This window comes from Dromiciops gliroides, chromosome 1 (assembly GCF_019393635.1).
Source record: "Dromiciops gliroides isolate mDroGli1 chromosome 1, mDroGli1.pri, whole genome shotgun sequence".
Taxonomy (NCBI): domain Eukaryota; kingdom Metazoa; phylum Chordata; class Mammalia; order Microbiotheria; family Microbiotheriidae; genus Dromiciops; species Dromiciops gliroides.
Window position 1 is genome coordinate 736,720,176 of NC_057861.1, and position 20,509 is coordinate 736,740,684.

At 39.4% G+C, this 20,509-nt stretch overlaps 1 pseudogene; it reads left to right on the top strand.

The window, feature by feature from the left end:
- The first annotated feature begins 964 nt into the window (after positions 1–964).
- Positions 965–20,261, top strand: LOC122753928 (annotated as a pseudogene).
- The last annotated feature ends 248 nt before the right edge of the window (positions 20,262–20,509 follow it).

The following is a 20,509-nucleotide window of genomic DNA, read 5'->3' on the forward strand; positions in this document are numbered from 1 at the left end:
GACTTATGCTTTTACATATACACATACGTATCCAATTTTTTTATACTCTACATTTTCCCATACGCTCTTTGATCCCGTGAAAGTTTCCTTCTTGTTGTTACACAAACTAGATACTCTATCTCTCAGCTCCAAGTATTTTCTCTGATTGTCCTCTATGCTTAGTAGTTTCTCCTTCCCTATCTCCACCTCCTGACTTCCTAGACTTCCTTCAAGTTCCAAATAAAATCTCACCACATACCAGAAGTCTTTCCCATCACCTTTTAATTCTTGCATCTTCCCTCTATAAAGTATTTCCAGTTTGTCCTGTATATGGCTTACTTGTACATATTTCTTTGCTTGTTGTTTCCCCCATTAAAGTGTGAGCTCCTAAGGGTCAGGGACTGCCTTTTGCCTCTGTGCTTAGCACAGAGCATAGTACATAGGAGACATTGAACAAATATTTATTGATTGACTGACTGTTGAAGAGAGTTTCCTTCTCAGAGAGTTTCCTATCACAGACCCAGCTCCTTTCTCTACCTTAGGCAGGGCAATGCTGTGCCAGCTAGAGCCTATAATTAAATTTTCAGTGGGAGCATTTACACTTCAGAAATTGGCAAATGCTACAAATCAGACTGTGATTTATTTTCTTGATTGTCTAGACTTAAGAAAATGAGGGAGAAAAATGTCAATAATGCAGACTAAACTTAAAACTGTGTCTGTGAACATTTTTTTTTCCAGAGAGACTGTGGTTAAATAATTACCAGCTTATCACTGGTATGGGACATTGCACACTTTTAAAGACTGAGGAATTTGCATCTAATTTGAAAGTAATGAAGAAACAGGAAAGGGAATCAAGGGGAAATTGATGAATATTTAGAAGGAGCTCAGCATTATGTATATTTAGAGGTGAAAGGTCATCTAGTCTAGCCACCTGGGTTGATAAATAAGGAAACTACAGCTAAAGCTACTGCCCCACTTCACCAAGATGGCATTAGAAGTCTCTAGACACAAAGCTACCACAGAATCAGTTACCCCAAAGAACTCAATGATGGCTGGTGTCCTGAGTTGGCAGGGGAAGTTTAAGGAGGAGAGAATCCATAAGTAGGCAGGAAACAACAAAGAATAAATACCCTGCAGATGAGCCATTAACCCTTAACAGGATAGGCTGAGTCATCCTATTCTTCTTCATTATGGGAAGAGGGCCTGCTGTTTCTCCTTGTCACACCATTCTAATTGCTCTATTTATGACTGCTCACTCTTTCTCAATTCTAAGTCTTAATGGAATCCTGAACTGTGATTTGACTGCTTATTCTGGTGTCTGGTCCTAAGAGAGAGGCAGCCAGCATGTCCTTACTTCTCCTATGCTAAAACCTTTATTACTATCTAAGGCAGCTGCAGCTTGAGGGTGAGATGTTCTCTCCTGCCCTGATGCTTTATTATCTTTACAATGTTGGTTTTTCTTTAATTCTTAATGAGTTTCCTATATCTGAGGGCAGATCATATGGCAAGATTGAAAAGTACTAGAAAATCATTCTTTTCCGTTTCCCTTCTCTCCATTGAAGTAACATGTGAAGCCCTCCACACTCCTTAAAGTGCTAATACATGCTAGCTCTTATTATTTTCCCTTTTCCATTTCACCTTTTCTCTTCCTTCTCCTCTCCTCCATTACTCTCCATTCTTTTCTCCTTTTCCTTCCTTTCTATGTTTTATCCACTACCCACCCCACTCCACAGGCTTGATAGGTGTCCCAGGAGGAAAAGATTCATAGAAGGTGAAATTTTAAGCCATTCCCCAATTGATAAATAATCAAAGGATATGAGCAGGCAGTTTTCAGACACAGAAATCAAAGCTATCTATAATCATTTGAAAAATGCTCTAGATCATTATTGATCAGAGAAATGTAAACTAAAACAACTCTAAGGTATCACCTCACACCTATCAGAATGGAAAATATAACAAAAATGGAAAAGATTGGATGTTGGAAGGGATGTGGGAAAGCTGGGATGCTAATCCACTGTTGGTGGAGTTGTGAAAAGATCCAACCATTCTGGAGAGCAATTTGGAACTATGCCCAAAGGGCCATAGAATTGTACATGCCATTTGTTCCAGAAATACCACTGCTAGGTTTATATCCCAAAGATATACCCCCAAAGAGAAAAAGACCTATTTGTACAAAAATATTTATAGCAATTCTTTTTGTGGTGGCTCAGAATTGGAAATCAAAGAAACACCCATCAATTGGGGAATGCCTAAACAAACTGTGGTATATGATGGTGATGGAATAGTATTGTGCTATAAGAAATGACAAGCAGGATGACTTCAGAAAGGCCTGGAAAGACTTGTATGAACTGATGTATAGTGAAGTGAACAGAACCAAGAGAATGTTGTACACAGAGACAGCAATATTGTTTGAGGAAGAACTGTAAATGACTTGACTATTCACAACAATACAATGATACAAAACAATCCCAGAGGACTATTGATGAAACATACTATCCACCTCCAAAGAAAGAATGGACATTGATGGAACAGACTGAAGCATGCTATGTTTCACTTTCTTTCATTTTTTTTCTTTTAATCAAGTTTTTTTGTACAATATGACAAATATGGTAATGTTTTACATAACCCATATCTGATTGTTTGCAACCTCAGAGAGGGGGAGGGGAAGGAGAGTAGGAGACATAAATATTGGAACCCAAAACCATAAAGAAAAATGTTAATTATTTTTAAAAAGGTGAAATTTGTAAATTCCTCACTAAAAGATTTAGTCTATGAGCTCCAAATTCCCTTGTTCTGCATTTACACAGACAGGGTTCAATCCTGCAGCTTATTCTTGAAGGAGACTATCTTGTTTTTAGTTTGTTTTGTCCCTATCCAGAGTTTATTCCAGGAAAATCACCAAATATAATTTGTCTCCAGGTTTCTATAAATGTAGATAAAAAGGGCTCACAAGAGAGTTTACAAGAATGCAAGGTTACATTACATGCCTAGAAGATTCAGAATAGCCTTATTTCACCCACAGAAAATGCAAAGCTTCCCAGGAGTCAGTAAACAAATGCAGAAAACATATGGAGGCCTCACAGATCATAAATGATAATGTCTCCTCCTTCTCTGAAAAATTTATTTTTTCCTCAGAATCCTAAAGTCCTTGTAACATAGCTCCACCCCTGAGTTTAGGAAGCACCTTGTTTTGTTTTTGTTTTTGTTTGTTGGGGATTTTTTGTTTGTTTTGCAGGGCAATGAGGGTTAAGTGACTTGCCCAAGGTCACACAGCTAGTAAGTGTCAAGTGTTTGAGGCAGGATTTGAATGCAGGTCCTTCTGAATCAAGGTCCAGTGCTTTATCCATTGCACCACCTAGCTGCTCCTAAGAAGCACCTTGGAAGAGAATTAATATATTACCAATAAAACAACACCCAACATTCCAGTGAGTGTTACTTTTTACATGTAGTCTTCCAGAATCATTGGAGTTGGACATCCCTTGGAAAGGAAACTCATTTATGCCTCCTAGAAAGGAAACACCTATTTGGTAAAGCTTAGTCATTATAATATCGCAACATTTTATTTCATATGTTTTGCATTTGTTATTGTTGTGATTATTTGTTCTTTCCATTTACATTTTTGTAGTTGCTCTGAACTCCTGTAGATCACCATCCAAACCTGTGATATTTAAAATCTTACTGTAATGTCTAAAAATTCTAATGTGTGGTCGCCTTAAATTAGAAGCTTTAGCACCAGTCTTTGGGCATTAAGCATTTATTAAAGCATACTAGGTATTAAAAAAAAGAGAACATGTGGAGTTAAGAAAAGGCCTATCTAGTCTAGAGTTATAGACTGGTTTGGTTCTTCCTCAAGTCCTTCGACATGAGCCTACTTCAACTATGAACTCTTCTCAAACTGAGTGTGGAAGATTTTTATAGGTCTGGAGTAGAGGTGGTCCTTACACACTGCTTCAAGCTGATTGGTAGGCATCATCTAAATCCATTGGTTCACTGGACTTGAAGGTGGTCTCCAGTTGAGTTCAAAGTCCTTAGCTTCTAAGAACAATACCTCCGTAAGGGCCAGTCAGGTGTGGTTACAATCTAATTAACTCGAAGTAGGCTAATCAGCAAAGTCAATCACTCTCACTTAATTCAATCAGTTTAGATTAATCTCCAGGTGAGCCTTTGAGTATCTGCAAAATCCCATTATTTTCTCACAAACTGCTCTATCATTTGATTCCTTATCCCCACCCAAATTTCATCCTAATTCCATCTAGCCTTTCCACTTTACTTTCTGGAATTTCTATTCCATAGACAATAAATTTTCCTTCATCTTAAAACCATTCCTTTCCAACACCTTTTATAGACTAGCTCTTACTGAAACCTGGTTCTTCCCTGATGGCATAGCCTTCCTGGCCACCCTTTCCATCACTAGCTCAACCTTCACTCCTTCTCCTCAGCCCACTGGTCAGAGTAGGGGAGTTGGCATATCCCTTGCTCCCCATCACCACATTCGGGTTCTCCAAATTCCTCCTTCACTTGTTAACCTCTCTTCCTTTGATATTCATGCTAATCACAATCCTGGTAATGATTGTCTACTCTGCTTCTTTCCTTAAGGAGTTCAATGCCTGACTTACAATTTTTCTTTCTTCCCCAACTGCTTCCTTCAACATACATATTGATTCTCTCTCAAACACCATAATCACTCAGTTCCTCAAGTTACTCACCGCAGCCACACACAAAGTTGGTCATACCCTTGATTTTGCCATCACCTACAATGTACTACTTCTATGTTCAAGAATTCAGAAATCCACTTATCTGACCATTATTTATTGGATTTCGCCTCTCCTTCTGCCTTCCCTTACATAACCCAACTCTTCAAGAATTCAGAAATCCCCTTATCTGACCATTATCTATTGGATTTTACCTATCCTTCTGCCTTCCCTTACATAACCCAACTCTTCATCCTAACCATGATCTCCAATTCTTGACCCCTCAATTTTCTCCCAGAGTATGTTCCCTGCACCATAGCCACTCTCTTCTCCCTATCTTGACTCTTTGGTGAATCAATTCAACTCCACACTATCTTCCTCCCTTGAATCCCTAGCTCGCTGATTCTGTCACTGATTATACCCAGCCAAGTCTCAATATTGGGTCACTCCCACCACTTATTGCTGTTGTGGTTACATGTGTTGCTGCTGAATGAAGGTGGAGAAAATTGCTCAACTCTTCTGATTGGCTTCACTACAACCTCAACTGGGTCCTCACTGCTGCTAAACAATCCTCCTATATTTACCTAATCAACCATTACCCTACTCACCATAGTGGTTCTTCCAAATATTTATATCCCTCCTCAAATTTCCCATGGCTTTCCCTTCCCCCAACTCTTTCAGTGAAGAACCTTGCCTCATATTTTAGAGAAAAAAAACTGAGGCTATTCAACATGAATCTCTCTACTCTTCTCTTTTCTTCCCTTCTCTCTTTTCTTTTCTCTTCTCTTCCAGATCTCTTATCTCTCAGGTGCTGTTCCTCCTTCACCCCTGTTTCACATGATGAAGTGGCCTTTCTTCTTACAAAGACTAACTCCCCTATTTGTTCAAGTGATTTCACTCCATTCTATCCACATCAACAGATTGCCTCCTCCATCATCCCCACTCTCACTTATTTTTAGTTTCTCCTATTCTAATGGGTCATTTCTTCCTGCTGACTGAAATGCCCATTACTCTCCTATACTGAAAACTCCCACTTAAACCTTCCATTACTTCCTGGTCCAGCCATTTGCTACTTCAGTCTTGGACTTCATCCTATGTTGATCATTCTGACTTCTGATTTTAGTTTCTGAAGCCTAGATTGCTACCTGTTCATTATCTGTATAAGAATTATTCACAAAATAACTATCAAACAGCCTTGGGATTGGAGGTTTCCCTGTTTTCTAATTTCAAATCTCATCTGTTCTCCCACTTACTTGGGTAGGAAAGGAAACATCAAAGCTAAATTTAGGAGATAAGGCCATTGTATCTTCTACCAGCCTCGTCACATTTTGACCTCTCATCAAGGGCCTGTGGTTAATTGGCAAAGTTAGACTGAAATATTTTAAAAAGAAACTAACTTTTCCCCATGCTGAAAAGTAGTTTTTTTTCCAAAGTAAATGTTTAATTTAGAATGCAAAACACATCTCATGAAGTGTTACTGACAAGTTTCAAGCCGTGAGACTTACAATGGATATTCTACTTGTGCAGATGCTGAAAGTACTCTAACAGTGGGGAGTATACGCAGCAGCACAGGGTAAAGAGATTGATTATATGTTGAAAATAGAGCTGTAATTAGAGCAAGTCCATGAGGACTTTGACCTAGCACCTTGACATGGAATGGGGCAGGTAACAAATTCCTAGTGATGGCTCCAGTTGGGAATAAAACAATTTGTCTGAGGAATTGTATTAAAGCTAGATCAACATTTTCTGTTGTACTAAATGTAGACCCTATATAAATGTTAGTCACTATCATCATTGTTGTTGTTATTAAAGCACAAGCTAGTTCAAGAATCTAGCCTGTATTTATTTAATAATCACTGATCATGTTCTTCAATATCACCTTACCAAGATAGAATTCCATTTTTCAAAAAGCACATTTTTTCCAGAATAATTTATAAATATTAGTAGGAAAGCTTCATAATAGCCTTAACTGATTTGCTGAAAATAAGTGAAAAGGAAAACATTGTTCATGTTAACTTCAACATAACAGAAGTCTCTGTGTGTGTGCCTGCCTGATCAGTGACTGAGCATACATTTAATAGAAGGTTATGTCACTTCATAGGAACAAAGAGTTTTCTTTCCCTTCATAGACTGGAAGCCACTTTCTAAAGGTTACCTTCTTTGTAAATAAGAGGCCCCAGAGGAACAACAAAAGGTAATGTTTTCCCATCCAAAATAATTTCAAGAGACAGGAGAATTCACAACTGGAGGTCAAGCAAGGTCTTGTGTAGGAGGGCGCACTCGAGGTACACTCTCAAGAGAATCAGGGAGTCTAAGAAACAGAGATGAGAGGGACAGAGAGACAAATAGAGAGAGAGAAAGAGACAGAGAGAAAGACAGACAGAGACAGAGACAGAAAAGACAGAGAAAGAAAGAGATAGAAACAGAGAGACACAGACAGAGACAAAAACAGAGAAAGAGGATCAGAGACACAAACATAGAAAGACTGAGACAAATACAGACAAAGACAGAGAGAAACAGAGAGCCAGAAAGAACCAGAGAAGACAGAGATAGAAACAGAGAGACACAGATAAACATAGAAACAGACAGAGACAGAGATGAGAGACAGAGAGAGAGAGGGACAGAGAGATAGAGAGACACAGAGAGAGACAGAGACAAAGCATCCCATACAACACCATCTGTTTGAAGGAATGGATGCAGAACCTGGAGTGTTGTGTATGGCTACAGCAAGTGGGCCAGTTTGACTAAAATGGAGGGGCATGAAGGACAACTACAGGAAAATAAATGACAATGGAGAGGCCAGTAGAAACCAAATTAAGGATGACTAAATGAAAATCTATACTTTGTTCTTTAGAACACACATAGTTAAATAAATATTGTAGTATCCAGCATGATATCATATTGGAATACAGATATAGCACTTATTACCCTGGCTCCTTTTGCCTGAAGTCCAGGTCTGTATAGTTCATGCCCTCCCGAGGATTCTCTAATACCATTAAGAGGGATTTGGGAGCACCTAGATTCTCTAAATTTGGCTGTATCCCCCACTGATGGTACCCCCACTTATGGGTGGTGGTCCCTTATGCTGCAATTCCTTGTAGCTATTAACAATGGGATTACCTTTTACAAAAAACAAAACAAAACAAAAAAACCCATTTACTTCCAAGGCATATTAACATACATGTACAGTTTACTCTCTTACTCAGGGGGCTTAATCCTCACCTCAGACCACCCCAGTCTCTGGGGAGGGGAAGGGAATTTTCAAAGTTTATTTTGGTTCCTATAGAACATAGTTTCAAATTCCAAGTCTAAAATCTCCCATAGCTCAAGTCCCAATCACCCTGGCTTCTTTAGGTTTGGTTTCCAGTCTAGCTGATTAACGACATCCTACCATGAATCTTGGCTCCAAGGTCACTATGGCTTGAATTTCTGAGTCCAGTGAGAGAGAGCCACAGACATTCTAAAATAAGAAGGCCAAATGAAACAGCAAGACTAAGCCCCCAGCTTTGGGATCTAAAAGGATATAGGAAAAGGCAGGACAATCCCACTTTCTGTTCATTGGTTCTGTTCATGGTGCTTACATTGTGGGTGAACTGTGATCTTCACCCAGTGGGCACAGCAAGAAAGAGCATTCAGAAAAGAGATAGATTGTCACCAGTCCAGCTAGTTTTTAAAATTCAATTTGTTCTGGCCATAAAGCCAATCAAAGGAGGTGACTGTCATCCATGTAATAGTATAATAAATAAATAAATAAATAAATAAACAGCATGTATAACTTTATGATCTTTCCTTTCCTATCTTCTGAAGAGTGGTACCAATTTCACAAGGATCCGGGTCCTAGAAGACCATATCTGACAATCATAGAGGAAATGAAAGTCGTTTTCTTCACAGTCTGTTTTGAGTAACTTTCTACTTTAAACTTTTCTCTGGTAAATCAAAGGAAAAGCAGTGATCTAGGATCACTGGAAACCCTTCCTAGTGGCCCAGCATCAAAAGGACTTTATTTGATACTTATTGACCCATTTGGTGGGGGTCCTCAAAATCTGGGGACCAATATGCTTCATCTTTCTATGACTCATGAGAGAAGATCCCAAGGGGAAAAAAAGTGGAAGGAGGCACATGACATAATCATTCAAAGGCATTTGTTAAGGCAGTGGTTCATTCTGCTCCAGAGCCTGCATACAAAATTGTTAGCCTGATGAGAGCAGTGGTTATATCCAACCCAGAGCTATTTATCCAAATTATACCAGATGGGCTCATTTCCAATTTGTTGTTATTGTCCAGTTGCTTTTCAGTCATGTCTGACTCTTCAAGACCTTGTTTGGGGTTTTCTTGGCAAAGATACTGGAGTGGCTTGCCATTTCCTTGTCCTAGTGATTTTACAGATGAGGAAATTGAGGTAAGTAGGGCAAGTGACTTGCTCAAGGTCACACAGCTGGTAAGTATCTAAGGTCTTCCTGACTCCAAGCCCAGTACTCTATCCACTGTGCCACCTAGCTGCCCCTATTTCTTATTTGCAGCACCTAATAACCATATTAACATTTTTTGAGCTTTAAAATTTGCAAGGCACTTTGCATATATCTCATTTACGACTCATGTCATCACTGTGAAGTATTTCAGGCTTTATTATCCTCTTGTTTTACAGATGAAGAAACTGAGACTCAAAGATGTCATGTAACTTGCCCCAGGCAACATAGCTAGTAAAAGTTAGAATAAGACTTTGAACTCAGGGCATGCTGACACTAAGTCCATCTTCCATTATGCATTCCAAATAGCCTCTAGGGGGAAAGTACTCTGTAGCAAATATTGGATATGGCATAGTGGATAAAGTGCTAGACTTCTTGTCAAGAAGACTCGAGTTTAAATCCTACATCTGACACTTACCAATTGCATGGCTATGGGCCTATAACTTAGTCCCATAAACTTGGAGCTAAAAAGGACCACAGAAGGGATCAAGTCCTCATTTACCCTATCAGGAAATTGAGACTCAAAGAGATTAAGCCCAGAAGCACAAAGTGAATAAATATCTAAGATATTAGCTAACATGTAGAAAATATTTTAAGATTTACAAAGCACTTTGCTTATGTTACTTCATTTTGTCTCTTTTGAGCTGGGATTCAAACCCAAATTATGTCTACTCCAAATCCAACATCTTTATTTGCTGCAAAAACACTTTGCAAACTTTAATATGCCAATAATCAAATGGACTTGTGATCTCATCAATATGGGGATATTTCTTACAATAAAACTGGTTGCAACTCATCCATGCTTCCCCATTCTGTGGGATTTTTTAGATAACCTTCCATAAATTCAACATAAAGCTTCTAACTCTACTCCCCCTTGCTGGGGGCCTTCCTCAAATCTTCTTCCCTTTGGATGGACAGTAGTGCAGCAGATAGGCTATCCATGGGTTACCCCTGATGCTTACTATGTCTCCAGCCTACCATTCTTTCTAGATATAAGTTTCTTTGAAAACAATCTTCAAATGATCTTTTCTACATAATTATTCATTTGCAATATGTTGCACTCTATTTTAAAGTACTATATAAACTTGATTCATTAATACTAGGATTAAAAGTTGGAAAGGCTCTTAGAGGCCTTTATAATTCAATGCAGACAAAGAAATTCATGCCTAAAGAGGCTGATCCACTTGTCTAAAGTCATGAAGGCAGTAAGAAGCAGAGGCAGGATTAGGACTTTGATCATATGATTCTGGGATCAGTCTTGGTCTCAGATGCCAAATGATCTACCCCTTCCATCTTACAGATGAAAAAGCTGAAATCTATAAGTGACTTGTTCAAGATCACATAGGTAGTAAACACCAAGGGTGGGATTTGAAGTCAGGTCTTCTTGATCCTAGGGCCAACACCCTACTAAACCATCCTGATTCTGCTACCTATAATATTATTTTTCCCACATCAAGATTGTCCCTGATATGTGTGTTTCACTTACCAAAACCTCATCCCTTGGATGTAATGACTTCAACAGCACATAGTTAATGTGATTTGAGATGCAATATTAGGCTCACATACTTAAAGTATGCATTTCACATCAAACAAATAAACAAATAAAAACCAAGTCATTTTCCCTTCTCTACCACATTGTAACCACAGGTTCCAAGGTGCCCTGTTCCTAGTTTTTGTTCAATAAAATGTACATTAGATACAAGTCATAAAATGTAAAAGGAATTATTGCATTAATCCAAAATATAAGCAAGGCCCACAATGATGCAATTTCAATACTTAAAATAACTAACTCTTCCTGCTAAGCCTCTCCTCAGTTTAGACACTGTTCCGACCTCCATCCCAGAGGTCAGAAAGACACACTGGATGAAGAGGCCAGGTTTGAATAAAATAAATAATAGGCCAAGAATAAAATAAACAACATTAGTAGCAAGCTGAAAGCAGCCCAGAGTGACAGCTCCTACTTCTCTAAATAAGGGACTTTCCATATCTTTAACAGTTTCTCTGATATGCGGAACTATACAGAAGGCAAAATGACCTGGGTGGGGGGGAGGTTGGGATCAATAATCTAACAAAAGCAAGCTCTCTAAAAATAGCTGTCCCATCTTCAAATGTGCTTTAATATAGAAAAAATATATTTTTTGGAAGGGGGAGAGGAATAAGGATACAAAGAAGGAGGAAAGAAAGTTAATTCCGGGGTCATGGTTCCAAAAAGATCAAAGTTGAAACTTCTATATTTAGGTTATTATTTACCTAATGGCTTAGAGTAATTAAACTAAACACTGCCATAAGATGCATCAATTCCGAGCTAGAAGGAACCTTAGAGGTCATTTTGTCTAATGTCCTTAGTATATAGATAAGAATATATGATGCCTCAAAGAGTGAAAGTGACTTACATGGGATGGTGCAAATGACAAGTGGCAGAACCTGTATTTGAACCCAAGTCCTCTAGCTACAAATCCAGAGGACATGTCCCCATTCCCTTCTAAGATGAGAAGCCAGCCCTAGGGCCTCTTTTCTTCTTCAGGTGGTTATAAAAGGGATGGGGACTATATCTATGCCTGTTTGCTGAGCTCTGAGTTGCTGCTGCTGCTGTTGCTTCTACTAATGATAATAATGATGATGATAATAATAATGTTGCCCAGTTGTTTTCAGTCATACCTAACTTTTTGTGACCCCATTTGGGATTTTCTTGTCAAGAATATTGGAGTCTTTTCCATTTCCTTCTCCAGATCTTTGACAGATGAGGAAACTGAGGCAGAGTTAAATGACTTTCTCAGGGTCACACAGTTGGTAAGTGTCTGAGGCTACATTTGCTACCTCGTTTGCTATTCAATGTAGAACAAGGTGCTATTATTATGCCCATTTTACAGATAAGAAAACAAACAGAAAGTATATGACTTAGAGTCAGGAAGCTCAAAAGTATCTGAGGAAAGATTTGAATTCAGTTCTTCATTAATCCCTCTCCACCATACTACCTAGCTGGCATAGTGGATAGAGAATCGAATTTGAACTTTGAAAGACTTAGGGTCGAGTATGACCTTGGATACATATTAGCCATGTGACCCTGGATGAATCATTTAACATCTTTATGCCTCCAAGCAACTCTCTATGATAAGTTTGAGAGCAGTTGTTGAACTGCACTGATAGAAGGAAAGTCATCACTTGAAATTTCCTACAACAAAACTTTATAGGGTTAAAAACAAAAATCACATTAATAGGTGCAGCTAGGTGGAGCAGTGGAAAAAGCACCAGTCCTGGATTCAGGCAGACCTGAGTGCAAATCTGGCCTCAGACACTTGACACTTATTAGCTTTGTGACCTTGGGCAAGTCACTTAACCTTCATTGCCCCCCCCCAAAAAAAACACAACAAAAAACCAAAATAAAAATAAAAATCACATTAATAACATATTTGAAGCTTTAATCAATGAACAATCATTTATATTAAGCACTTATTAAATGTAACACTTCCTGACCTCAGCTAGCCAAAGAAGAAACATGAGGAGAAAGCTCCTTCCACTCCTTTATAGAGGATCCATGAGTGTGGAGCATTGCATCTATTTTCGATTTTTTCAATGTGTTGATTAGCATTTCTGATTTTTAAAATTCATTGTTAAAAGTAGATATATGTTGGAAAATGCTCAAGAGCCAGATTTCTGGGGGGTTAGGAAGAACACACGATACCCCTTTGAGTTCAATATTCATTATTAACATTTTCTCCATCACTTTCTTAATTCTAGAAATCAACCAAACAATAAATCAAACTGTCATTTTTAATGTTTACTGATTTCATAGCTATAAATGCTGACACTGAAAATTTAATAATTAACTCCCATAAGCCAGTGTAAGGAAATGGTTGTGATTTGGGATTTCTGTGGCCCCATGTTTGGCTGGGATTGGAGGCTCTGGCACACGCCCATTTGTACCAGCCTTGCACTGGACACCTGAGCACCTGCATGGTCCTGGCCAAATTAAAATGAGGGAAGCCCCAGCATGACAAGAAGCCCGGTGAGGAAAATTCAAGTTGTCTTCAGCATCTGGAACTCATCTCTGTAGAGATGCTTGTTAGTTCTGTCAATCAGGGCTGCCATCCAATTAGCTTGGTGCTGTGTGTGTGGTTGGCCCTGTTTCCTGTGGGTGAAGGGGCTTCTGGGAGAGAGAAGGGAAGAGAGAGCACTTCAGCATGCATGAGAGAAGGAGAGGGATGTTGCACAGCTGGTTCTCTTTGAAAGTGCTGTTTCCAGGGGATGGTAAGTTTGCAGGTTGTATTTTTTGCCTTCCCCTATTCCCTTTTTCATTGTCCCTAGTTCTATTTACCTTACTTGTGTTTTAAATTTGTTCCCAGCCTCATTATTATGGCAAGCCATCCAATTAACTCCCCCCATACTAAATTTGGACCTTACACCAGTATGATTTGGCTCCAGCATACTGCCGATTATATGGAATGGCTCTTGAAAACACCATAGGGAGAGATGAAGAAAAAGGGGTAAATTTAAGTGCTGGAAAAATAAATGATAGAAGAATAGAATTTGAAACTTAAAACTTTAAATAAAATGTTTATTTGAAAAAAACATAACATTAAATTGTGTTATTTTTAAAATCTAGCACTGAGCTATTACCCCATGTCTTAGTTTTCTTACTTTAATTTCCTCTAGAAGGAGGAACAAGTATTTATTAAGTACCTACTATGCACCAAAAACTGTGCAAAGCTCTTTATAAATATCATGTCATTTAATTCTCACCATAACCCAGAGAGGTGAGTTCTAGTATGATCCTCATTATCCAGCTGAGGAAACTGAGTCAGCTAGAGGTTAAGTAATTTGCCAAGAGTTACAAAACTAGTATTTGAGGCCAGATCAGAACTCAAGTCTTCCTGACTCCAGGCACAATAATCTATTCTCTGTGCTGGCTGCCTCTTCAATGCAGTAACATTTTTGCCCTTTCTCTCATCCACAAGACATCCCCTCTCCTTGCTCTGAGCTTTTCCATGAACTATCTCCCATTTGTGGAAAGGCCTCTTTCCTTATCCCCAATTTCTAAATTCCTTGACTTCCTTCAAGGTTGAAATTATATTTTTACAAGAAGCCGTTCTTGTTGCCCTAAACATATATGCTTCTAAAACTTCTCTTTGAAATCATTCCCAATTTACCCTGAATATGTCTTATACATATAGAGTTGTTTGTATGTTGTATCCCAAATTATAATGGGAGCTCCTTAAGGACAGAGATCTGTTTTTGACTTTCTTGGTATCCCAAGTACTTAAAACAGTACCTGGCAGATTAACACTTAATAAATACTTGACTTCATTTGCTTTGGATGAAATTAAGCACAGTGTATGGCTCACTAGATAAGGAAGACTGAGATGAAAATTGACTTGCCGTCCAATACAGAGCTGCCCCATGCCAGGACTTTTGTCAAAACTGAGTAGGAACCAGTAGAACAGCAGGTAAATTGACATAGAGAAGGAGAGCTGCACTTGGTGGACCACTAGGCTTAATATTTAGCCATTGGGGAAGGATTCTATGGATCAATCTGCAAATTTTTTCCAAGGCTTATAAATCTGGAGAATCAGTGCTCTGAGCCACATCTTATCTCCCACTCACAAAGACTTTCATGGTACTCTATACATGCCTTCCCACTTTGAGTATGTGTCATTTTATTGTGTAATCTCCCGCAGGTAATTAACTACCACTGAAATACAGTGTTTGTGTAGGGGGGTGGAGGTGGAGGAGGTATGGAACAGAACCAAGGATAAGAATCATAGTTGAGATAAAAAGAAAAATTCAATATGGAGGAATAAATTTAGTTTGTATAATAGAACAACCTAGTGAAAAAGAAGCTTGACCAGTCATCTGGATTGTAGGAAAGCATTGTTTTTATATCTTTTTATTCACTGCAATTGGCCATTGTATTAAATGTGGTAGGCCACAAACAAAGAGAAATAAATGTAACTAGGAAATCAGCAAGTGAAGCAGAAAAAATATTTGTAAAAATTGAAGGCCTCAATCCAAACATGAGATGGGATGGGAAACTATAGAGGTGGAAGATAATTGGTTGATAAGCAAGTTGTGATCCTCTTCCAACAGAACTAGAACTAAGGTGGGGCAAATGAATCTGGGAGGAAAACTTAGGGGGCACCAATTTCTCCCCCAGTGAGAAGGTATAGACAATTTAGCCATTGACATTATATGTAAAAAATACCTAAACTACAAATAAAATATTTATTGTGCATTTACTATGTGCCAGGCACTGTGTCAAGTGTTGGAAATATAAAGTAAATGTAAAATAGTTTTGCCATTATGGAGCGCATATTCTGAGGGCAAAGTAACACATGAATCAGCACCCATGCAATAAATATGGAGTAGCTAGATGGCAACTTAGAATAGATGACATTAACAGCTCAGGCCAGGGGCAAGAGCATCCTTCTGGAGCAGGTGTTTAATGTGAGCCTTTTAGGAAGCCAGGGATTCTAAGGGTTGGAAATAGGGTGGGAGAACATTCCAGTCATGGAGAATAACTACTTCAAACTCATGGAAAAGAGATGAAATATCATATGTGAATGAGGTAGGCCAGTTATGGCTTGATTGTATAATACATGGAAGACACTGGAATATGTGAAGACTGGATAGGTAGGATGGTGCTAGAGTATCATGTAAAGAACTTTAAATGTCAAACAAAAATTTTTCCATTTGATAATAGGGATAATAGGGAGCTACTAGAGTTTATTGAGGGGAAGAAGAAGCACAGCCAGACTCATGCTTTGGAAAAATTGTTCTCGCAGCTATGTGGAGTGGAAAGAGATAAAGCAATGAGTCCAGTGAGAAGGCTGATAAAATGGTCTAAGTTATAAGTGAAGGTCTAAAATAGTGTTATGTTTGTGTGAGTTGAGAGAATAGAATGTGTAAAAGAGATGTGGTGAAGATAGAAATGGCAAGATTTGACAATAGATTGATTTTATGGGAGAAGAGATGATGATGAATGGAAAACGACATTGTGGTAGAAAATCTGTTGACCAGCAAGATAATAGTGCCCTTGTCTTGAAGAAAAAAGTTAGAAATAGAGAAGGTTTGGGGGGAGAGGGACTATAAGGAGTTCGGTTTTGGACCTATAGAGTTTAAGAGATCCATGGGATGTCCAGTTCAAAATGTCTAAAAAGCAGGTATTATCTGACTGGGAGTCAAGAGAGAGAAATATTAGACCTGGTTTTAAAAAAATCTATGAAAGAAGATGGCAGAGATGTAAAGAATTAATTGTTATTTCAGGTTTTTGTGACCCCACTTTTGGCTAGAATTTAAAAAAAAAAAAAACAGCGCACGTACTGGCCTGGGGCTCAGGTGCTGCGCCTCCACAATGGCACAGTGCTCCACCCACTGGTTGTAACCATTGCCATGGCACTGGCACCTCATGTCATCACCACTTGCCAACACCTACATGGGCCTGACAAAGTTATAATGACTGGAAGCCCAGGGTGGACAGTCATGTGACTGTCAGTCAGGGCTGCCAGCCAATTGGTTTGGGGTTCTGTGTGGTCAGCCTGGAGTTTTCTGGGAAGGAGAAGGGAGGAATTTCACCATTCTAGCTTGAAAGTGGAAAGCAACAGGATGCAGCTGTGTGTTCTAACTTGATCCCTGGGCAGTGGTGTTATTCAGGTTGTATCATTTCCCTTCCCCCATTTTTTTCCTTTCCCTTAATTCTACTGATCTTGCTTGTGTTTTTAAGTTCATTCTTGTTAATAAACCCTATTCTGTTTTTGAAGAAGGCTGTTGGTCTCCTTCCTTGCCCCAATATTGTGGCAAACTGCTTAGCTAACACTCCTCAATTAAAATTTGGCCCCTACAGAGAGAAGCCAGGAAGTTGCCTGAGCTCCCCCTTGTTTCCCTCAAATACAACATTAAATCAATCCTCTAAACAGATTCTGGAACTACAGAACCTAAAAAAAGACAGAGAAACACAATCTTCTTACTTCAGATGATTTAGAAGACTTCAGGAAAGGTCTGCCTGACTTGGGCAAAAGGGAAGGGTGACAGCATAGCTCAGCACAGTTCCACTCAACACAGCACCACTCAACACAACTGAAAGCAGCATGCTGTGCAAGAGGTTTGGGCAGGTCAACAGGAGGCTTTTGGACACAGCATAAATAAATCCCTGAGGCCCCTTGGTCCTGACTCAGAAGGCTGGTGGCACAACAGTCCATTTGTGAGGCCTGGCATCCCTGGCTGGAAGGAAAAACTGCCAGCTAGAGAACCACCCAAAGGACAGGCATGACTTAGCCAAGCCATTCCAACACAGGGAGCAAGCCCAGAGTGGTGAGGAATCCAAAAGCCACAGAGGCCTCAGAACAGAAAGCCAGTGACCTGGCCCATATCCCCCAGCACAAGAAGCTTGCAACAGTGATCCCTGTACCCCAGGAGCAGACTTCAACTTTATAAGTTTAAAAATAGCCTATGGTGGCAGCTAGGTGGTGCAGTGGATAAAGCACTGGCCCTGGATTCAGAAGGACCTGATTTCAAATCTGGCCTCAGACACTTTATACTTACTAGCTGTGTGACTCTGGACAAGTCACTTGACCCTCATTGCCCCACAAAAAAGGCTACAGTATGAGTAAGAAACAAAAAAGGACCCTTAACATTGACAGTTTCTATGATGAAAGGGAAGACCAAAACACAAACTCAGATGAGTTTGCAAAATTCCAACAAGAGAAGATTCAAATGGGAAGATGATCTTGTTTCAAGACCAAAAAGCCTTCTTGGAAGAGCTCAAAAAGGCTTTAAGGGGCAGCTGGGTGGCACAGAAAATTAAGCACCGGCCTTGAATTCAGGAGGATCTGAGTTCAAATCCAGCCTCAGACATTTGACACTTACTAGCTGTGTGACCCTGGGCAAGTCACTTAACCCCAATTGCCTCACCAAAAAAGAAAAGAAAAGAAAAATCAAATGAGAGAAGTGGAAGAAAAATGGGAAAAGAAATGAGATAAATGAGAGTTATGCTGGAAAAAGAAGCACAAAAACTGACTGAAGAAAAAAATTCCTTAAAAAATACAATTGGCCAAATGGAAAAGGAGATACAAAAGCTTACTGAGGAAAATAATGCCTTAAAAATTAAAATTGGACAGATGGAAGCTAATGACTCCATGAGACGCCAAGAATCTGTCAAGCAGAATCAAAAGACTGAAACAAAAGAAGAAAATATGAAATACATTAATGGTAAGACAGTTGACATGGAAAATAGATCCAGGAGAGATAATCTAAGAATTATTGGACTGCCTGAAAGCCAGAATCAAGAAAAGTGTCTACATACCATATTCCAAGAAATTACCAAGGAGAACTGCCCTAATGTTGAATCAGAGGATGAAACAGTCCTGAAAGAGACTCCAAAAAGAAAACTCCAAGGAATATTGTAGCCAAATTCCAGAATTATCAGGTGAAGGAGAAAACACTCCAAGTAGTCAGAAAGAAACAATTTAAATATGATGGAGCCACAGTCAGGATTATACAGGACCTGACAGCTTCAACATTAAAGGATCATGAGACTTGTAATACAATATTCTGGAAGGAAAAGGTGCTTGGATTACAACCAAGAATCAACTACCCAGAAAAATTGAACATTATGTTTCAGGGGAAAAGATGGACATCCAATGAAATAGGGGACTTCCCAAGGTTTCCTGAAGAAAAGACCAAAACTGAACAGAAAATTTTATCTCCAAATGTAAGACTCAAGAGAAGTATAAAGAGGTAAACAGGGGAGAAAAAAACAGTTGTTCAATGAGGTTAAACTTTTTACATCCCTATGAGGGAGGATAATACTTTTAACTTTTGGTGTCAGTATCTCTCTTAAGGTATTATTATTAAATTGACTTTGATGTGTTGATATAAAGAAACTTAAGGGACAGAATAAAAAGAGAATAGGAATGGAGTTAATTACATCATAGAGCCACAAAAAGAACCTATTACAATAGAGGGAAAGAAGGGAGGGGTAAGCTTTATTTCAACCTTACTCTCATCAGATTTGATTCAGGGAGGGAATAACATATACACCCATTTATTCATATAAAAACCCTTAGATTACTCTTTAAGGAAGTAAAAGGGGAAGGGGGAAAGGGTAGTACTGATAGAAGGGAGTACAGAAGCAGGGGGAAAAGGGGAAAAGAAAAGGAAGGGTGGCTGATAAAAGGGAGGGCAGATTGAAGGAGGCAGTGGTCAGAAGCAAAACATCGGTGAGGAAGAATAGGGTGAAAGAAGGAAAAAAAGAGTACAAACAAAGGGAAAAAAAGATGAAGGGAAATAAACAGTTAGTAACTTTAACTGTGAATGTGAATAGAATGAACCCTCCCATAAAACAGAAGTGAATATCAGAGTGGATTAAAAATCAGTATCCTACAATATGTTATTTACAAGAAACACAGTTGAAGCAGAGAGATATACACAGAGTAAAGGTAAATGGTTGGAGCAGAATATATTATGCTTCTACTAAAGTCAAAAAAGTAGGCGTAGGAATCAGCATAGTCAGTCTTCCAGGAATGCAGGAACGCACCCTGACTATTGACAGTGCAGGAAAATCTTTTAGTGTAACTGGTTGGAAATTGGGCTGGGTCCTGGTCCCAGATCATCTTCTGAAGCATTTTCGTACTGTCCACTAGAATTCCCTGTATCAATGCCCCACACGGGCCCAGGAAACAGTATTTTCCAGTTTTGAGCAGGAGCTATGGCTCTTTGGTCAGCCTGATAGCTACTTTGTCCAGCTGCCTAAGGCTCTTCAGAAGAAGCAAGATCACATGTTAAACAGCTTGCAGACCAGCAGCATGAAGCCTATTGTCCCCAGGGCACCTACATCCTCATTACAGACATCTGCACCTTCAAGAAAAAGATGCCCCACCTCCCTGGCTCCAAGGGGGAGGCCTATGATTCTCAATTTGTCAAGAGGATGATCAAGAACAAGGGCTTGGTGGCCATTCTGGTCTCAGAACAGAAGAAATGTTTTGACCACTACATCCGCTTCTATTTTGTGAAAAATGACTCCACTTTGGATGCCATGGATGAAAAGCTGCAGCAGTGGAAGAAGGAGCTGAAGGCATTATTTCTGCACAAGGGCCTCTGCCCTTCCCCCCCCCCCCCAGCTCACTCTCCTTGATTGGGCCCTTCCCCATCTCTCCTTCCATCCTTTGTGCTTCAGGCATTCCCAGGTTTGGGGGAGGGAGGAGGGAAGCTACTTAACTAGGGCCCAAGTCTGAGAGGGATGGATGAAAAAAAGAGCATAGCTGCCCCAGGTCTTTCGCTGCTTCCCCACCTACTATACCTCCGTGAAAGCCTGATATCCCTTTTATTCTGGGATTGGGGGACCCAGGAACCCTCACTGACCCAGCCCACACTCCCATCCCT